This window comes from Macaca mulatta, chromosome 13, assembly GCF_049350105.2.
Source record: "Macaca mulatta isolate MMU2019108-1 chromosome 13, T2T-MMU8v2.0, whole genome shotgun sequence".
NCBI lineage: Eukaryota > Metazoa > Chordata > Mammalia > Primates > Cercopithecidae > Macaca > Macaca mulatta.
In genome coordinates, this window is record NC_133418.1 from 115743911 (window position 1) to 115762504 (window position 18594).

Here is an 18594-nt window from a genome sequence, read left to right on the forward strand (position 1 = left end):
CTGAAAAAGCACTTCTTCCAGCATGATTAGTTGATTAGATAACACAGTTAACATCTATGCAGACATTGTAGTTAAAATCTAAGGCCAGTGAATTGAAAAGTGAATCTTCTGGATAAATTGTTCACAGTTTTATTTATATTAATTTATACTCTACCTCCATTGTAAGAGGATATAAAGGCTGCAGAATTTCTAACATGGATAGTTAATTCTTTTGGTATTAACAGTAACCATGTGCGCCTGACTTTTAAGTATATCTAAAGTTGCAAAGTCTACTTTATTTAATGTGGAATTGTTATTTTTACCTAAAATAAGTAAGGCTTTTAAACATGGATATACTGTAGCATAGCCAGAAATAGAACTAAAAGTAGATTTCCTTGTAGAGAACTTAATAGTTAAGAAGAAAAAGGGGGTGAAAAGGCATAGATCTCCTTCCAAAAGCATCGTTATGCAGAGGAAGGAGCTTTCTAAGTGCACCTGACATCATAAGGGACAAAGCATTTGAACTCCTGGGTATTTTCTAACAAAATGCTGAGATTACTTTTGTTTTTCTCCCATATCCTAGTTTGAGTTTGTTCTGAGTTTTTACTCAACATATTTAATGAAATATAGATGCCATGTCACCGTGGTTAGTTCTTACATATTAGAAGTTCATTCATTCCCTTAGCTGGCTAACAAATCCCAGGGAGCTAAATTGCACAATGCAATGCCTAGCATTTCATTGTTGATATCCACTTAACCTGCAATCTCTTGTTGGTCAGGAGGAATAGAATATAGCCACAGCCATGGTCAGTAAACTTCTGTGTATTTTGTCTCAGCCACTGTTGGATTGCTTGAGCCCAGGAATTTGAGACCAGCCTGGGCATCATAGTGAAACCCCATCTCTACAAAAAATAAATTTAAAAAAGCTATTCAGGTGCAGTAGTTCATGCTTGTAGTCCCAGATACTTGGGAGGTTGAGGTGGGTGGATTGCTTGGGCTTAGGATGTCAAGGCTGCAGTGAGTCATGATCGTGCCACTGCACTCCAGTCTGGGCAACAGAGCGAGAGCCTGTCTCAAAAAAAAAAAAAAAAAGTTTCATTCATCTGAACTGGACCCATTTAGATCTCAAACATATTTTTGCAGGGCCCTGTTTATAAACAAGTTGATTAAAGATATATTACAAGTTTCATGGGCCATATAACTTTTAGTGATTTATCAACAAAGATTTAGAATCATTGGTAGAAGAGAGGCTTGTCTTTGTGAATCCTGCAGTTAGCGCACGTGAGGAGTCTTTGTAGTGTCTGGCCACCACCTCTTCCCGCTTAGGTCCAGAAGCTATCGTGTCAAGTTCTTTATTGTCAGATGTGCCTTGGCTGGGTAGTTTCACGTTTCTCATTATGAGGAAAAAGTAGCAACACTGTTATTGCTCTCAATGCTGTGGCTTTTCTGGACCTGTTAATATTGAAACTATAGATCAACTTGCCTCTAGAGTTCCCTGATGTCATGTGTTTCATGCTAGGTGCATCATTACTAGGACACCACATCCTCCATCATGGCCCTGGTGAATATTGGCTTCCAGTGGCTCTCTCAAGGCCATAATTCGTTTATGATGATGACAAATGCAAGTCTCACTCAGATGTGCAGGAAAATGTTTTCTGGTCATCTTAAACTTACGGTCTAAGGTTTTACGATGTAATACATTTTGCAGCCATGTCTTCTCTTGATTACTTTATGCCATGATTACCGCATTCCTAGAATGTGGTCTCTTTCATTGCTGACCTCACCCTTTCCTTTCACAAACCATCACTAGTGGGGAGGCTAGGCGAGGGGCAAAGAGTGGTCCTGTTCACCCAAAGAAGGTCCATTCCTCATCTGGCACACTTCCCTACCACATGGCATAGCTTAAGACCAACCTATAAAAACAAATGTCACCACATGATCAGAGGCAAGAGAGGACATCATTCTGAAAATGGAGGCAAAACAAGACATTGATCAGAAGGGCTGCTGACAATGTGGAACAAAGGCCTCAAAGGCCCTTGGAGGAGAGAGGTGCTGTTCTCCCTAGAGAACTGCCCTGCATGTGGTACAGACCTGCAGAGAGGATGGAGTGGCTGCCCTGGCTGCCAGCCACAGCAGGTGCACAGGTAAAGAACACCACCACCCCCTACCATCTGTGATGCTGTAGACCAGAGGCCAACAGACTCTATGCGGTTGGAACATAGAAAGGCATGAGCCAACCCATGGGCATACAGATGTTCAAGCACAAGGGCCTGCCATGTGCTTAGTAGTTCAGAGCCCTGAACTTGTCCTGTGTCCAGTGCAAGTGCGAATCAACCAAAGTCAGCACATCAGCACAGCACCGTTCTGGTCACCCATCTCAGGATCCCGTGAAACACTGAGCTGGCCAGGTGGAGCAGTCTATTTTCTGTGCTGTTGTCCTAGAACTTGGGCCCTGGGAGACAACACCTTCAATATGAGTCTTGATGCTCTGCAGGGCATCTGGTCAACCTCATATGAAGGCTGGAGGATTGACGAGCAATTTGCAGGGAAGAAATGAGGACAGGGCCCACACTATCCCTGGTCCAGGCTCGGGGCATTCTTCTTGGTTAGCACTGCATATCCCAATCAGTCCCAGGCACTGGGGGGACAGAAAACTTTGAGGAAGGCGCTGCAAAGCATGGAGCCCCTAGAGGCTCAGGTAGGGGCTCCATTTGGCCAGATCGAAGTGCAGTACTTGCTACAGCTTCCTTGTAACTGGACTCCCAACCCACATGTGTATGTATTGTCACCATATACTGGGTGTTTGGTGATGGTGTTCCCTCTGCCTGATAGCCCTTCCTGCCATCCTAGCCTTTACCTGGACAACTTTTATCATGATTTAAGATCCAGCTCAGGCATCACTGTCTTCACCAAGCCTCCCCTAAACTCTCAGTCTGGGTGAGGCACCTCCTCCTCTGTGCTTTCCTTCATCACTGCACTCAAACCACTACATGGTATCCTAACAGCGTCTGTGTCTGCTCTCCCAAGTAATTGGTGATCTCCTTAAGGTCAGAGATTGTTTCTATTCATCTTTGTATTTTTAGTTCTCTGCAGAGTAATGGATAGATACATAATTGGTGTTCGACAAAATGCCTGCTGAATAATAAGTGACTAAAGGAATGTGTGAAGGGCATGAAACTCCTTAGTAATAATTATAAGGGTATTTGCACAGACCCATTATCATTTTGAAACATCTAATTTGAAAGTTTTCTTCCCCAGTAAACATGATGTACCTTTCAGCTCTCATTATCGCTACTTGAATTGTCCTGGGTTTGGGAACTTCCTACTGCAGTCCTTTACATGGCTTTTTCCTATACAGAAGGTGTATTACACCATCAGGACAGTGATTGCCATACTGTCAGTGGGCAACACATCAATCATTATTGTTGGAAGACTTGAATTTTAATTTCTGGTTATAGTGGGCTATTTTTCAGCCCAAACATTCCTAATAAAAACAACTAAAAATGCTAGGTAAATTATTATTGGACACCATTTTTTTTTTTAACCCAGCACATAATGAAGCAAACAACATGTGTGAGAACCATCTGAAAAACAGGCAATAAAAACAAATCTGGGAATACTTTTAGATCTTGAAATTATTGGACATGGACTATAAAATAACTGTGCTTACTGTGGTGGGTTGAATCATGGCTCCTCAAAGATGTCCACATTCTAGTCTCTGGAACCTGTGTAAATGTTACTTTATATGGTAAAAGGAACTTTGTGGATATGATAACATTGATGATTTTGATATTGGAGAGATTATTCTGGATTATCCAAATGGGCTCAATGTAATCACAGGGGTTCTATAAGAGAGAGGCAAGAAGATCAGTGTCAGAGAGAAAAAAATGTAAGGATGTAAGCAAATGTTAGAGAAGAGATAAAATCTTAAACTTCTGACTTTGAAAATGGGGGAAGGGCTCACAAGCCTAGGCATGTACATGGCTTCAGGAAGCTACAAAAGGAAAGGAAATGGATTCTCCCCTAGACCCTCCAGAAGAAAGCAAGGTCTTCCAATACCCTGGTTTTAGCCCAGTGAAACTGATTTCAACATCCTGACCTCCAGAACTTTAAGATAATAAATTTGTGTTGTTTTAAGCCACTAAGTTTGTAGTAACTTGTTATAGGAGTAATAGGAAACTAATACATTTATTATGTTTAAAAAAGTAAAGATTAGCTTAAAGATATCTCTGAAAAGATGAAACTACTGTTAGATTTCAAAAATAACTAAATAGTACTTCTAGAGATTAAACACACAATAGCCAACATTTAAAACTCAGTGGATGGGTTCAATAGCCAATTCAACACAGCTGAAGAGAGAATTGATGACCTGGAAGTTAAATCAGAAGAAATCTAGGATGCAGTAAAGAGAGACAAAAAGATACACAGTAAGTTAGAGAGTCTAGTGATAAAGTCTAGCTTAAATTTAATCAGAGTCAAGAAGGAAAAGAGTGGATGGAAAAAGATAATATCTCAAGAGGTATTGGTGCCTTTCTCACTTTCCACTATCTTGGTGGCTGCTCTTGGTTGGGGGGCCATCCCACACCTAGGCAGGAAGATGGTAGCCACAAAGAAGATGAAAAAGTCACTGGAGTTGATCAACTCTAGTTATGAAAAGTAGAAAGTACATGCTGGGGTACAAGCAGACTCTGAAGTTGATCAGACAAGGCAAAGCAAAATTGGTCATCCTCTCTAACAACTGCCCAGCTTTGAGAAAATCCAAGATAGAATACTATGAAAACTTGGCCAGCACTGGTGTCCATCACTACAGTGACAATAATATTGAATTGGGTACAGCATGTGGAAAATACTACAGAGTACACACACTGGCTCTCATTGATCCAGGTAATTCTCATATTATTAGAAGCATGCCAGAATAGATTGGTGAGAAGTATACTATGCAACATTTTTCTTTAATAAAACTTGCCAGAGCTTGTTTTAAAAACATTTTTAAAAAGGGGTAGTGGCTGAAATTTTCTACTGCTAATGAACAACATCAATGAGCAGATTTAAGAATCCCAATCAATCCTGGATATTTTGGGGTGAATTTATGGAGGCAATATAGCATAGTGGTCTAGAACAAAGATTTTTAAAGTTTGTAAGCACTGTTGAATTCCAGTTTTGCCTCTTATTAGCTACATAATTTTGGGCAAGTAAATTGACCTCTCTGAGTCTCCATTTCCTGATATATTAAAATAGGGACAGTATCTGTTTATTGGTTGGTCATGAGGAATAAATATGTATAAATGTGATTAGCATAGTAATAGGCCCAAAGTAATATGCAGTACATAATTGGTGATATTTTTAGTAGTGTTCAAAGTATATTTTCTCATGATGAGTTGAAGTCTGCTTCCCAATAATTTCCATTCATTCATCTTTTATTTTTTTTAGACAGGGTCTCCCTCTGTATCCCAGAGGGAGCAGTGGCATGATCTCTGTTCGCTGCAACCTCCACCTCCCAGGCTCAAGCAATCCTCCCACCTCAGCCTCCTAAGTATCTAGGACCACAGACAGGGATCACCACACCTGGCTAATTTTTGTATTTTTTGTAGAGATGGGGTTTTGCCATGTTGCCCAGGCTGGTCTTGAACCCCTGGGCTCAAGCGATCCTACCACCTTGGCCTCTCAAAGTGCTGAGATTACAGGCGTGTGCCACCATGCCTAGCCTCCACTCATTCACCTTAATTCTGATATCTGGAGAAGTACGGAACAGGTCTGCTTCCTAGTGTATCTATGCATTCACTCATTAACTTTTTAAAGCTTGGTAACTGCAGAAGAGCAGGGCCAGGTGAACATCGAGACTCCCTGATACTGGTCATGATAAGCCAGTGTTTCATATAGTTGCAACAATTTTCTTGGCAGTGTGGTATCTCTCAAAGACAAGTGGGAGTCTCAGAATTCTAGAGTGTGAGAGCAGCAGTTGGGTATTAGAATCCAGCGTGCTCATTCTGCAGGTGAAGAACAGGAGGTGCAGGGAGTGGAAGTGGCTTAGTTAGACTCAACCGGTGGTTGAGTCATCCACCTGCCTCAGCCCCCAAAACTGCTGGGATTATAGGCGTGAGCCACCATGCCTGGCCTCTGCTCTGTATTTAGAGTAGACTTTATGTCTTCCTGGTCAACCAGACCATGATCCAGGGTGCAGCATATACTTTCTATGTAGCTTGATGATGGATTTTCTAAAGTTGAAAATCCTTTTTCGTTTTAATTTCCAAAAGTCCTTTTATAATTTAACTGAATTCAGCTGGGTGTGGTGGCTCACCCCTGTAATCCCAGCACTTTGGGAGGCCGAGGTGGGTGGATCATGAGGTCAGGAGATCGAAACCAATCCTGGCTAACAAGGTGAAACCCCAACTCTATTAAAAATACAAAAAAAATTAGCTGGGCTTGGTGGCGGGCGCCTGTAGTCCCTGCTACTCAGGAGGCTGAGGCAAGAGAATGGCGTGAACCCGGGAGGCGGAGCTTGCAGTGAGCCGCAATCGCGTCACTGCACTCCAGCCTGGGTGACAGAGCAAGACTCCATCTCAAAATAAATAAATAAAAAAAATAATAATTTAACTGAATTTGTGTAGTTCTTTTTTGTTAAGATGTTATTTGACTCTTCCAAGAATTCCCTTACCATGGGAGTTGCTTTAAGTGGGCCTGGCGCTCATTCACTTGCTGACGTTTCTGACTCCGCAAGCCTCCATAAGCCTCCATCTTTGAATCTGCCTGAGTTTTAACACTTTCTTTTATCAAGTTCTCCCACTTTTTTTTTTTCTCTTTTTTTTGAGACAGAGTCTCACTCTGTTGCCCAGGCTGGAGTGCAGTGGTGTGATCTCAGATCACTGCAACTTCGGCCTCCCAGGTTCAAACAATTCTCCTGCCTCAATACTCAGCTGGAACTTCAGGCCCACACCACCACGCCTGGTTAATTTTTGTATTTTTAGTAGAGACAGGGTTTCACCATGTTGCCCAGGCTGGTCTGGAACTCCTGACCTCAAGAGATCCACCTGCTTTGGCCTCCCAAGGTGTTGGGATTACAGGCAAAAGCCACCTTGCCCAGCCTCAATTCCCTTCTGAACTCTATTTTCATTTATGTGTTTCATATATTCATATTATTTGCCTTAATTCTTTGTTTTTTTTTTTTTTTTTTTTTGAGATGGAGTTTCACTCTGTTGCCAGGCTGGAGTGTAGAGGCACGATCGCGGCCCACTGCAACCTCCGCCTCCTGAGTTCAAGTTATTCTCCTGCCTCAGCCTCCTGAGTAGCTGGGACTACAGGTGCACACCACCACATCCAGTTAATTTTTGTATTTTTAGTAGAGACGGGGTTTCACCATGTTGGCCAGGATGGTCTCAATCTCTTGACCTCGTGATCTGCCTGCCTTGGCCTCCCAAAGTGCTGGGATTACAGGTGTGAGCCACTGCACCCAGCCACCTTACCTTAATTCTTAGCAAGGTAAGTTATTTGCTCTTAAAAGTGGGCTTGATGGGGAGGAGATAAACCACAGCAATATTCTTTTTGTTTTGAGACAGGGTCTCACTCTGTTACCCAGGCTGGAGTGTGGTAGTATGCTCTTGGCTCACTGCAGCCTCAACCTCCCAACCCCAGGTGATCCTCCCACCTCCCCATCCTTCTGAGTAGCTGGGACCACAGGTGCGCACTGCCATGCCCAGATATTTTTTGTGTTTTTAGTAGAGATGGGTCTTGCTATGTTGCTCAGGCTGGGTCCCAGCAATATTCTACTAGCAATTCAGTAACATGTAAGCACCACCCACTTCTCAAACCCCCACTGATCAGCTGAAGCACAACATATGCCTCTCTCAGGGTGTGAGCCTTTATGAAGACTGGCTATTTTATCTCCACTCTTTTTTATGTCCTGATAATAGTGGCTGAATTATCTGGGATGCTTATACACATTCCTAACCTATTAGGGCATACAGCCTCCCAAGATGGCCATTTATTTAGGCTTTTAATGTCTCAATTTATAGATGCAACTTCAGTGTTTAGGGCCTAATAGCTTTTGAATTACTCTAGGCTTCATGAAAACAGCACCATTTCATTTTTGCCACCATTTTCTGAAATATGCTGGTAAAAATGAAATGGTGCTCTTTTCATGAATCGAGTTAACTGGGGTCGCACAGTCAGTAGTACAAGTTCCATACAGCCAGGGCTGGGAGGAATAATTTATGTCTCTTTTTCACAAGAAAAATATAGGCCTTTCAATGCTATAAGGGCAATTTTGTTTAATGCATAGGAAATTACATTGGCATACAACCCAAAACTATCTGTGGAATAATTTTCAGTGTCACTCATGATAATTTTTAACGTGTCATAGTGGAAAATTGGACTCACAACCCTTGGAAAGCCTCCTGTCTGAGAACTTTTGAGAGCAGCACTGGAATGAGGTGAATGTGTAACTATGCTTCATGTCAGACCCGTCCAGCCATCTTCTGAACTTGCTGGTCACATGAACTGGCTTGTTCTGTGAATTTCATTTTGTGGTGCCATCAAGGTTAATAGAGTGAGGGTTGGTGGAGCCAGCTGGCTTATCCAGTAAATATCTGCCTTTCTGAAAGGAAAAGAGAGCGAAGAGGCTCCTTCCTTGTGTGCTTGTGAATTTGAAATGGGCTGCCTACAGAAATTGTCTACAGCATGTGGCCTAAACAGCCAGGATGAAGGGAAAATTCTCCTGCAAAAATCCCTAACCTGAGATCCAATAGCCTGAAACAGTTCAGTCTTTTCCCCACTGTGGTCTAAACCTCCAGACATGTTATCACAAAGGGACAGCAATGTGATTGATGGACACAATAAGAAGAGGTTATAAACTTAATTTAATGGCAAAGGGTAAAAAATTGCATAGAGATGATGATATAAGGCAGAAGCTACATAGATTCCCAGAACCCCAAGGGCTAGCCAGCTAATAATGTCACTGCCCAGCCTGAGGACTCCACCGGGGAAAAGTAGCTTGTCTTTGCCATTCACGTGGGGAAGCCATGATTTAAATTGTCATCACCCTACACCCACTTGCACCTGATTTTGGGGACTGTTTACATGTCTCCCTCCTCACTAGATGCAAGGAATTGGTACAAAACACCCCCAGCACATACAGACCGTTTACTATGGCTGAATTAATCAAAAGTAAATTCTCTGCACAACTTACCATATCACTAAGCAGATCTAGACCTCAGGTTGGAGGTCCATTCCTGCACATCAGTAGCAATTATTTCCTTATTGTCAAAAGACAAAATTAGAACAAATTCAGTTTAAAAAATATAGATTTTTTAATTGAGACAGGGTTTCCCTCTGTTGCCCAGGCTGAAGTGCAGTGGTGCAATCATGGCTCACTGCAGTCTCGACCTCTTGGGTTCAAGCGATCCTCCTACCTCAGCCTCCTGAGTAGCTGGGACTACATATGTGTGCCAGCACACCTGGCTAATTTTTTTATTTTTTATTTTTTTAGAGGTGGGGTTTTGTCTTGTTGCCGATGCAGGTCTTGAACTCCTAGGCTCAAGTGATCTGCCTGCCTTAGCTAACCAAAGTGCTGGGATTATAGGCATGAGCCAACGCACCCAGTTGGCTTAACAATCTTTTTTAAGATCTGGCATTTATTTGCAATTCTAGAATTGGGGCAACACCTCATTCTATAAGATAGAGTGTTTCGATGAGCCAAGCAGAGGAAATTGGCTTGATAGACAGAAAAGGCCTAAGAAAACAGAAACAGAAAACAAAAAGCAGATTGGTAATTGCAAAGTTAGTTTTCCTTGTAAAGTAGAGAGAACTTCTTTACCATGCTGACTCAAACTGGCCTCTTTGGGGATTTGGCTATTATCTTTCTCTGTCTACTGATTTTTTGGAAGGTCAGATAAACAACTTAATTTCAGTTGGAAACTTCAGCGTGAGTAACTACATTTTGGTTTGGTCTGTTGAATCTAGTGCAGAAGCTCAGTTCTATCCTAGAGCCTCCTATAAACGTATTGAACACTATCAAATCCCTTTTGGGCAGCAGAGTGACTGTAGCCTAAAGAATTCAGATCATTCTGAACTGAGGGATGGGCTGTAGGGGGAGAAAGGGGCAATTTCTTTCCTCCCCATTATAAGGGTCACACCCAACACACTAATACCAAAGACAGACAGGTTAACAAGAGAAAAGCGCAAGTTTATTTGATTATAGTTTTACGTGACATGTGAGCCTTCAGAATGAGTGACCACAAGATACAGGGAAAAATGATCTATTTTTATGCTTTAGTTCAATGAAGTACAGACAGGCGTGTAGAAAAGGGATTGGACAGGAAGGCTATGGTCTAATGCTGATAGACTGAGGGGGAGTCCTGTCTGTTCGGATTCTCCGTGGCCTCTCTGTGCAGAATTCCTTCCTCTCTGGTATGGGGAAGGACCTTTCTGGGATGAAGGTCTTAATTTCTTTATGGCCAGTATCACATAGCAAGGCAAAGGGGTTAGGGATTCAAGTCATAGTTCTGGACTTTATGGCTGGCCTTGGGGGAAAGGCGTTTTGGTTTTTATGACCCACCCTGGGGAAGAGGGATTCTGGTTCCTATTGCTTGCCTCAGGAGAGAATGAGGGATGAGGGACAGGAGAGCAGGAGAAGGTCAGGGAGAGACTTTGTGTCTGAGGTTACTTCTTAGGCCTTTACTTAGGGTGTCATTTTTCTGGGCCCCAACAGGGCCAAAGTGTCTTTGCTCTGTCCCTTCAACATACAGTCCAAAGGAGCTGGAGTATTCGAGGCTCTACTTTCTGTCCCCAAAACACATCCCCATCTCCTTTTCCTTGGGAAGGCCACTGCTCAGCCTCTTTTGATAAAAGCACAGGACAGAGACAGCCATCAAGATGTCAAATAGCTACAACTGCTATGGCTGCCAGGCAGTAGATAAACCTGAGTAAGAAAATTTCACCCACAGATACTGAGTCCTTAAGGCAGAGGGCATATTACTAAATAACCCTTTCAGCTCAGGTTTCAAGGCAGCTAGGGGTGAACCCGGTCTGCATGGACAACTGCTGGACACGAGGCTAGCTGTGAAACAACTCGTGTAGAAATGTAGCTTTCACTCTTGGGAGAAGGATGACCTCATTACCAACTTCAAAGGATGGGGTATAATGACTGATCCAGTCCCGTGATGTACCAACCCCTGTAATCAGGGGTGTGAGTCTGTTACCATAGGAGGGTAAGAGGCATTCTAGGCAGAGAATAGCCATCAGGGGTGCGTGGAATTCGAAGCCTGTTTTTCTGCCTGCAAATATGGCAGGTGACCATTTCCATATGAATCCACAAGGACAACATATCACCTAGTGTAGGATATTCTTATTATCTGAGCAATCATTATTCAAGTCACCACAGTTTTTTGTTTGTTTTTGAGATAGAGTTTTACTCTTGTTGCCCAGGCTGGAGTGCAATGGCACGATCTTGGCTCACTGCAACCCCTGCCTCCCGGGTTCAGGCGATTCTCCCGCCTCAGCCTCCGGAGTAGACTGCCACCATGCCCAGCTAATTTTTGTATTTTTAGTAGAGACAGGGTTTCAACAGGTTGGTGACGCTGGTCTCAAACTTCTGACCTCAGGTGATCCATCTGCCTTGGCCTCCCAAGGGGCTGGGATTATAGGCGTGAGCCACTGCGCCCAGCCATCACCACAGTTTTTGTTGTTTTTAATTAATTATTTTTACAATTTCAGCTTTTATTTTAGACATGGGGTACCTGTGCAGGCTTGTTACATGGATATATTGCATCCAGGCAGGGTGCATAGTACCCAATAGGCAGTTTTTAAACCCAGGCCTCCCCCACCTTCCTCTCTAGTAACACACAATGTCTGTTGTTCCCATGTGCCACCATTTTTTAAAGACTGTACCAGCAAGCCTTTTTTGTTATATGAGGAAATATTCATTACAAAACTGACCACCTGTGAAATCAGTCCCCGTTCAAATGTCACTCCAAATGTCAGATGAATACTAGTTAAAAGTGTCTAGATTTTGTTTCTTATTTCCTAACACCGTAAGTAAACAGGTGTGCCGAATGAGATTACCAGGTGAAGTTAAGTAAACCTCTTAAGGTCTGCAGTGCTGCAGAATGCCAATTTTATTTTTGGCTTTGCCACTAACTAGCTTTATGAACTTTCACAAGTTACTCCTCTTCCCTGGGCCTCAGTTTCCTTATCCACAAAGCTTAGAAGTTAAAACAGATCAGTATTTTTAATCTAGTTGGACATTAAAGTCACCTGGGGGGAGGGTTAATATGTGTTTTCTTTTAAAAGCTCAGAGTGCCCCTCCCTTGTTCAACTAAATCAGAATCTCAGGAGGTGCAGCCCTAACAGGTACAGAGTTCAGATTCCCCAGGTGATTCGAATCCAGTTAAGAGTGGAAATCAACTGGCTTGGCGTGGTGGCTCACACCTGTAATCCCAGCACTTTGGGAGGCCAAGGCGGGCAGATCACTTGAGGTCACAAGTTCGAGGCCAGCCTGGCCAATATGGTGAAACCCCCCCCCCACCCTCTACTGGGTGTGGTGGTGGGCGACTATCATCCCAGCTACTCTGGAGGCTGAGGCAGGAGAATTGCTTGAACCCAGGAGGTGGAGGTTGCGATGAGCTGAGATCACACCATTACACTCCAGCCTGGGCAATGAGCGAAACTCCAACTCAAAAAAATAAATAAAATAAATAAATAAATAAATAAATAAATTTAAATAAAGAGTGGAAATCATGGAACATGGGGATTCTTAACATTCATTTCATGTTTATTATTATTTGTTTTTCTCACAGCTTAGCTTTAGTCCTAGGGATATGTATAGGTGCAAAGGAAGTGTTTCTAGAATCCTATCCCATTCCTATTAGGTTTTAAGCCTTTTTCATAATAGCTTTCTGAGAAACAGTAAAGTTTTTTGGGGAAAAACACACCACCACTGTTTTTGCCACATTTGCTGTGAACACATCATTCTCACCTCACACAAATCCATGTTCCAGAGGAACAGGGTGCTGCTGCCTTTCCAGAGAAACGTCCCACAGCTGCTGTGACTAAAAAGAGGTGACAGACAGAAAAGGAGCAGATATGGCAACCTTCTGGATTGAAATAATCTTGGGGCTTTTCTTGGCCAGAGTCAGCCTTGGGGCTCCCATGTCGTCTAACTCCTCTGCGTTGTCCAAAATGGCCTGAAGAACTTCTGAACACAGACAACTGCCCAGCCCGGTCAGGTCCAAGGCCACCGCTGCTCGGGCTGTGCCATCCGCTTGACCTGAGCACCAGTCAACTCTAGGCATGTTTTCCTGTTTTCTTGGTAAAGCGTGCAGGTCATTAGCCTGAAATGTTGGATTGTCATCCTTTTTCCCTCTTGGAAAATGAGACTGTTTTAAGATTATTTCCAGAGGAATTGAAATAAATTGAATGATAAAGATTTCACAGCAGCATCTTTGTCACCCAGACTGTCATGATTAATTATCACAGACAGTCTGGGTGACAAAGATGCTCTCCTTAACCACATTTTTGTCAAGCTCCTCTGAGCCCTCTTTTCAACAAGGCTTTGTCCTTGGTCTTGTCTTCGGCTTGCCTGGACCAGTTTTAGCAGGAAATCCAGATTCATTGCCCCTAGTCCTTCAGCTAAATCCCTCTGTTAATAATCAACAATAATAAACCAGCAAATATTTATAAACCTCCCGCTACAATGTCTGTGTTATGCTCAGAAGTCATATTGTATTAGTTTGCTAAGGTTACTATAACCAAGTACCATAGACTGGGCGCCTACAGTGTGTGTGTGTATATATATATATATATATACACCATATGGTAGATCCACAGAAGAAATCTATTCTGTCACCATCTGGAGGCTGAGTCTGAGATCAGGGTGTCCACAGGGTTGGTCTCCTCTGAGGCCTCTCTCCTGAGCTTGTAGGTGACTTTCTCCCTGTGTCTTCACATGGGGGTCTCTCTGGGTCTGTGTCCTAATCTCCCCTTCTTAAAACAACACCTGGCACATTGGATCAAGCCCACCCAAATGACTTTATTTTAACTTAATTACTTACATGAAGACCCTGTCTCCAAATAAGGTCACAGTCAGGTACTAGGGGTCAGGACCTCAACGCATGAATGGTGGGCTGTGGGGGGACAGGGGAGAGATTCAGCCCATGACATATTGGTAGAATAGAGATGTATTTGTAATTTAATGTAGGATGGAGATCTATTGATATTTATCTTCAATTTGTTTTTGTTGCTATCAACCCATCTGGAAGAAATGAAACGCTTTCCCTCATCCTCTGGAAGCCTGACCTCTCCTGTCCCTGGGAGGGAGAACCACTTGTTTGTTTTACTGTTTCAAAGAATAGAAGAAGATATTCCAGGACTGAGTTGGACACCCTGGAAATGATTCATCCAGAGTTTTGTATTTAAAAGGTCTATGCCGGTTATAAAAGTGATTGTTGGCACATCCTATGCAATATATCTAAATTGAATAATGGTACCAGATAAAATTATAGATGGGAATGAAGCTTGTGTATCATCCATTATCATGTGTAATCAATAAACAATTTAATTCTCTTGGAAAAAAAAAAAAAAAGGTCTATGCCCTGAAGGGGATTCGCTGTATGTCCAAGAAAGGAAGGACTTAGGGTCTGGAGATTAAGGATTTAGGAAGGGAATGGTTTTGTGAAGTGAATTCTTTGAGGCTGGGAAGGGCAAGCAGGAAGTAGGGTTTGTAGGAAAGAGGACCTCCCTTGATCAACTGAACCAGAATCTCAGGGGGTGCAGACCTAACACGTGCAGAGTTCAAATTCCCCCGATGATTCAAATCCAGTTAAGAGTGGAAATCAACTGGCCAGGCACGGTGCCTCACGCCTTCCTCTGTCCTCCCTCCCTGCCCTCTCTCCCTCCCCTCCCTCCCTCCCTCCCTCCCTTCCCTCCCTCCCTCCCTCCCTCCCTCCCTCCCTCCCTCCTTCCTTCCTTCCTTCCTTCCTTCCTTCCTTCCTTCCTTCCTTCCTTCCTTCCTTCCTTCCTTCCTTCCTTCCTTCCTTCCTCTCTTTCTTTTCTTTTCTTTTTCTCCTGACACAGGGTCTTACTATTTTGGTTTTGAACTCCTAGGCTCAAGTAAGCCTCCCATGTCAGCCTCCTGAGTAGCTGGGATTGCAGGGGTGCTCCACGGCACTGACCCATTCTCCTTTTCTTGCATGTAAGGATAAAACCTCTGAGTGTTAACAGGGCACATGGCTACCCAACCAGACCCTACAATTCCAAGCCTTCTTGCAGCTAGGTGTGGCCACGTGACTAAGCCTGAGCAGACAGGATGTGAACCGGAGTGCTCTGAATGGCCTCTGAGTCATCCTCTTGGAGACCAAGTGACATGACCTGAAGTTCCTCTCTCCTCCTTTCCATAGGCCAGAGCATGAACATGAATGGAGGTGAGTCAGCTTCCACTGTGCCATGAGGACCTCGCCCTAGGAGGTGGCAGAGACACCGGAGGAGTGGAACCCAAGTCATGGAATAACCTCATATTGCAGAGCCACCTTGCTAATCCTGGACTGCTCACCTCTGGACTATCACTTGAGAAATAATAAACTTTTAAGTTGTTAAAGTCACTGTGTTTTAGAATCTTTTTGTTACAGCAGCTTACCCATATCTTACATCTAGCAAGTAAAAGCTTGAGTCAAACTTTCTGTAGTACAGAAATTCAAATCAATTATACATGCTGATAAAGAATGCTAAAACTTCTTCTTCCTTTAAATAATCTGTTATAATTGATTTTATTTTAAAATCTATGAGAACCTTTAAGTAAATTATATTTCAATGAAGGACGGCATCTTCTTTTGGACTATGAAATCTTTTGTATATGAAAATCTTTTTTGTAGAGAGAGGATAACACTTTTTTTTTTTTTTGGATACAATCTCGCTCTGTCACCCAGGCTGAAGTGTAGTGGCCCGATCTTGGCTCAGTGCAACCCCATGAACATGGGAGGCACTCCCACGATTCTTGTGCCTCAGCCTCCTGAGTAACTAGGATTACAGGTGTGTACCACCATGCTCAGCTAATTCTTTGCATTTTTAGTAGAGACGGGGTTCTGCTATGTTGGCCAGGCTGGTCTCGAACTCCTTGCCTTAAGTGATCTGCCTGCCTTGGCCTCTCAAAGTGCTGGGACCACAAGTGTGAGCCACCACACCTAGCGATGTTATGCTTTTTTTTTTTTCAATTAATACATTGTGGAAAACTTGAAAATTAAAAAACGAGTAAGAAGAAAAGTAAAACCAACTCAGTGGAACCCATCATCAGTATTTCGTGTTATATGCTTCAGGCTTCATTCTATGCATACTTCGAATTTTATTTTTGAAATTGGATCATCTGTATATACAGAATTGCATACTGCTTTATTCCCTGTAACCTCATAGCATGAGTATACTGTATTTCGAAATCAGTAGAAATCCTTGGAAAACATTTTTTTCTGGCTTCATATTTTTTCTGGCTTCATATTTTTTCTCATGGATAGTTTGCATTTTGTTTGATCATGGCCTTTTACTGAACATTTAGGTTGTATCCTAGTGTCTTTGCTATTATACATTGCAGTGACAGCCTATAATGGACAGGTGTCAAAGATGTAGAACATCTTTGAACACCATTCCTATATTTGGATAATCCAGTAATTTCCCACTGTCTGAGTTCTACCTTCGCAAGGCAGACACCAGAAGACTCTCATTCACAGATGCCTTTGGGCTGCAGTTACAAACTTGGGACACAGATTCAGATACACCCAGTGACACAGCCTCAGAGGAGGTGGGTGACATAAGTGGGCCACCATGCACAGGGGTGTGTGTGGGTTGCCTGGCAGGGGTGGAAGGGGCAGTATATGGATTTCAAGGGCTGTGGTGGAAGAGCACCTGTGTGCAGACCTCATGCTGAGTAATGGTGGCTGTCACATTTTGCTAGAGCAGTTTCTATGGCACAAGTGGGCATTGTTCCAGGCAGTGAGCCACAGGGCCTGGGATTTAGTACTCCCAGAGATGAATCCTCTGAGCTTTCTGCTATCCTGTAATAAAATCACATTTGGTTTAAATAGCCAGAGTAAATTTTGCTGAAGAGGATGTGAATCAACAAGAACTCTCATTCATCACTGATGGGAATGCAAAATGTTGCAGCTACCTTGGAAGACATTTTGGCAGCTTCTTACAAAGCTAAACATAGTCTTACCTTGGGATCCACTAATCAAACTCTCAGGTATTTACCCAACTGATTTGAAGACTCATATCCACACATGTATATGAATGTTTATAGCAGATTCATCTAAAACTGGGAGCAACCAATGGCTTTCAGCAGGTAAATAGATAAACATAGTATGGTATATTTATACAATGGAATGCTATTCTGAAATAAAAGGGAATGCATTGTTATGCCACACAAAGATGTGGATGAATCTTAAAGGAATATTACTAAATGAAAGAAGCCAGTCTGAAAAAGTGATATACAATTCTATGTATATTCTGGAAAGGCAAAACTGTAGAGATGGTAAAGTGGTTGTCAAGGATTCAAGTGGGTTGGGAGAGTTTAAAAAGATGAAGCACAAGGGATGTTTTTAGGACAGTGAAAATATCCTGTATTACACTGTAATGACAGATACATGATATTATGAATTTGTCAAAACTTATAGGGCTGTACAATGCAAAAAATGGACTTTGATGTATGCAAAAATCATTTAATAGATCATGGGATCTCCAGATGGAATACAGAATGTAAGAAAAATAATATAACCATAATACATGTGTATGAAGGAATCTCACTGAAGAGGCTGGGGGAAACAGGTGGTGACCTAAGCAATTCTGGAAACAAGTGGAGTATCTATGAATAAAGGCAAAGGGAACTGCACATAAATACTGTATTCTTGTTGATAAAGTTGTTTCCCATATGGTTTGGATAATAATTCTGATACTTCTATCCATGTATACTGGAATTGAATGATTGAATAAGTAAATGACATGATAGGAGCCAGATTTCTCACTGTTAGAGTGGGAATTTACAGATAAGTAAGGGTAGGAGGCTAGAATGATCCCTGGGGTACTGGAGTAGAGTTGGAGACATCAGTATGAACTCATGTTTAGCTTAATATTAATACAGATTATTACATAGAAATATTTATAGCTAAATGTATTTACGTACTTTAGTGTACATACATGTGTTTCCTTGCTCTGTCAGCTGAGAAGGACCCTAGTAGTAATGAGTATACTTGGTGCCCAGATATTGGTTTCTAATACTATTTTTCAATAAAAGGATTCATAGGAGGATTCTAAGGGGAGAGGGCTCGTTCTGGAATTGGGCAGAAATATACAAGATGATTCTGGAGTATCTGATAATGCTAGAAAATAAGGAAGTAGTAAAAATAAAAGCAAAAAACCCACATTGATGGGGGTATGTCATAGTGACATAGGAGCCAACTGAAAGAGCCCCCAGTGTCCAAAGCTGGAATAATTTGAGCAAGGAAATAAATAAAGTAACACTGGATTACAACCCTATGTATAAAATAAATATCCATGGATCCATACTGATATAAATAAATGGTTGAATAAACAGGAGACAAACCTTCTGTGCAGTAGAATTCCAAATAGTTTTATACATATTTATAT

General features: G+C 42.3%; 1 pseudogene; it reads left to right on the forward strand.

Annotated features, from left to right (window-relative positions):
* Positions 1-4576: 4576 nt before the first annotated feature.
* Positions 4577-4898, forward strand: LOC114671846 (large ribosomal subunit protein eL30 pseudogene; annotated as a pseudogene).
* The last annotated feature ends 13696 nt before the right edge of the window (positions 4899-18594 follow it).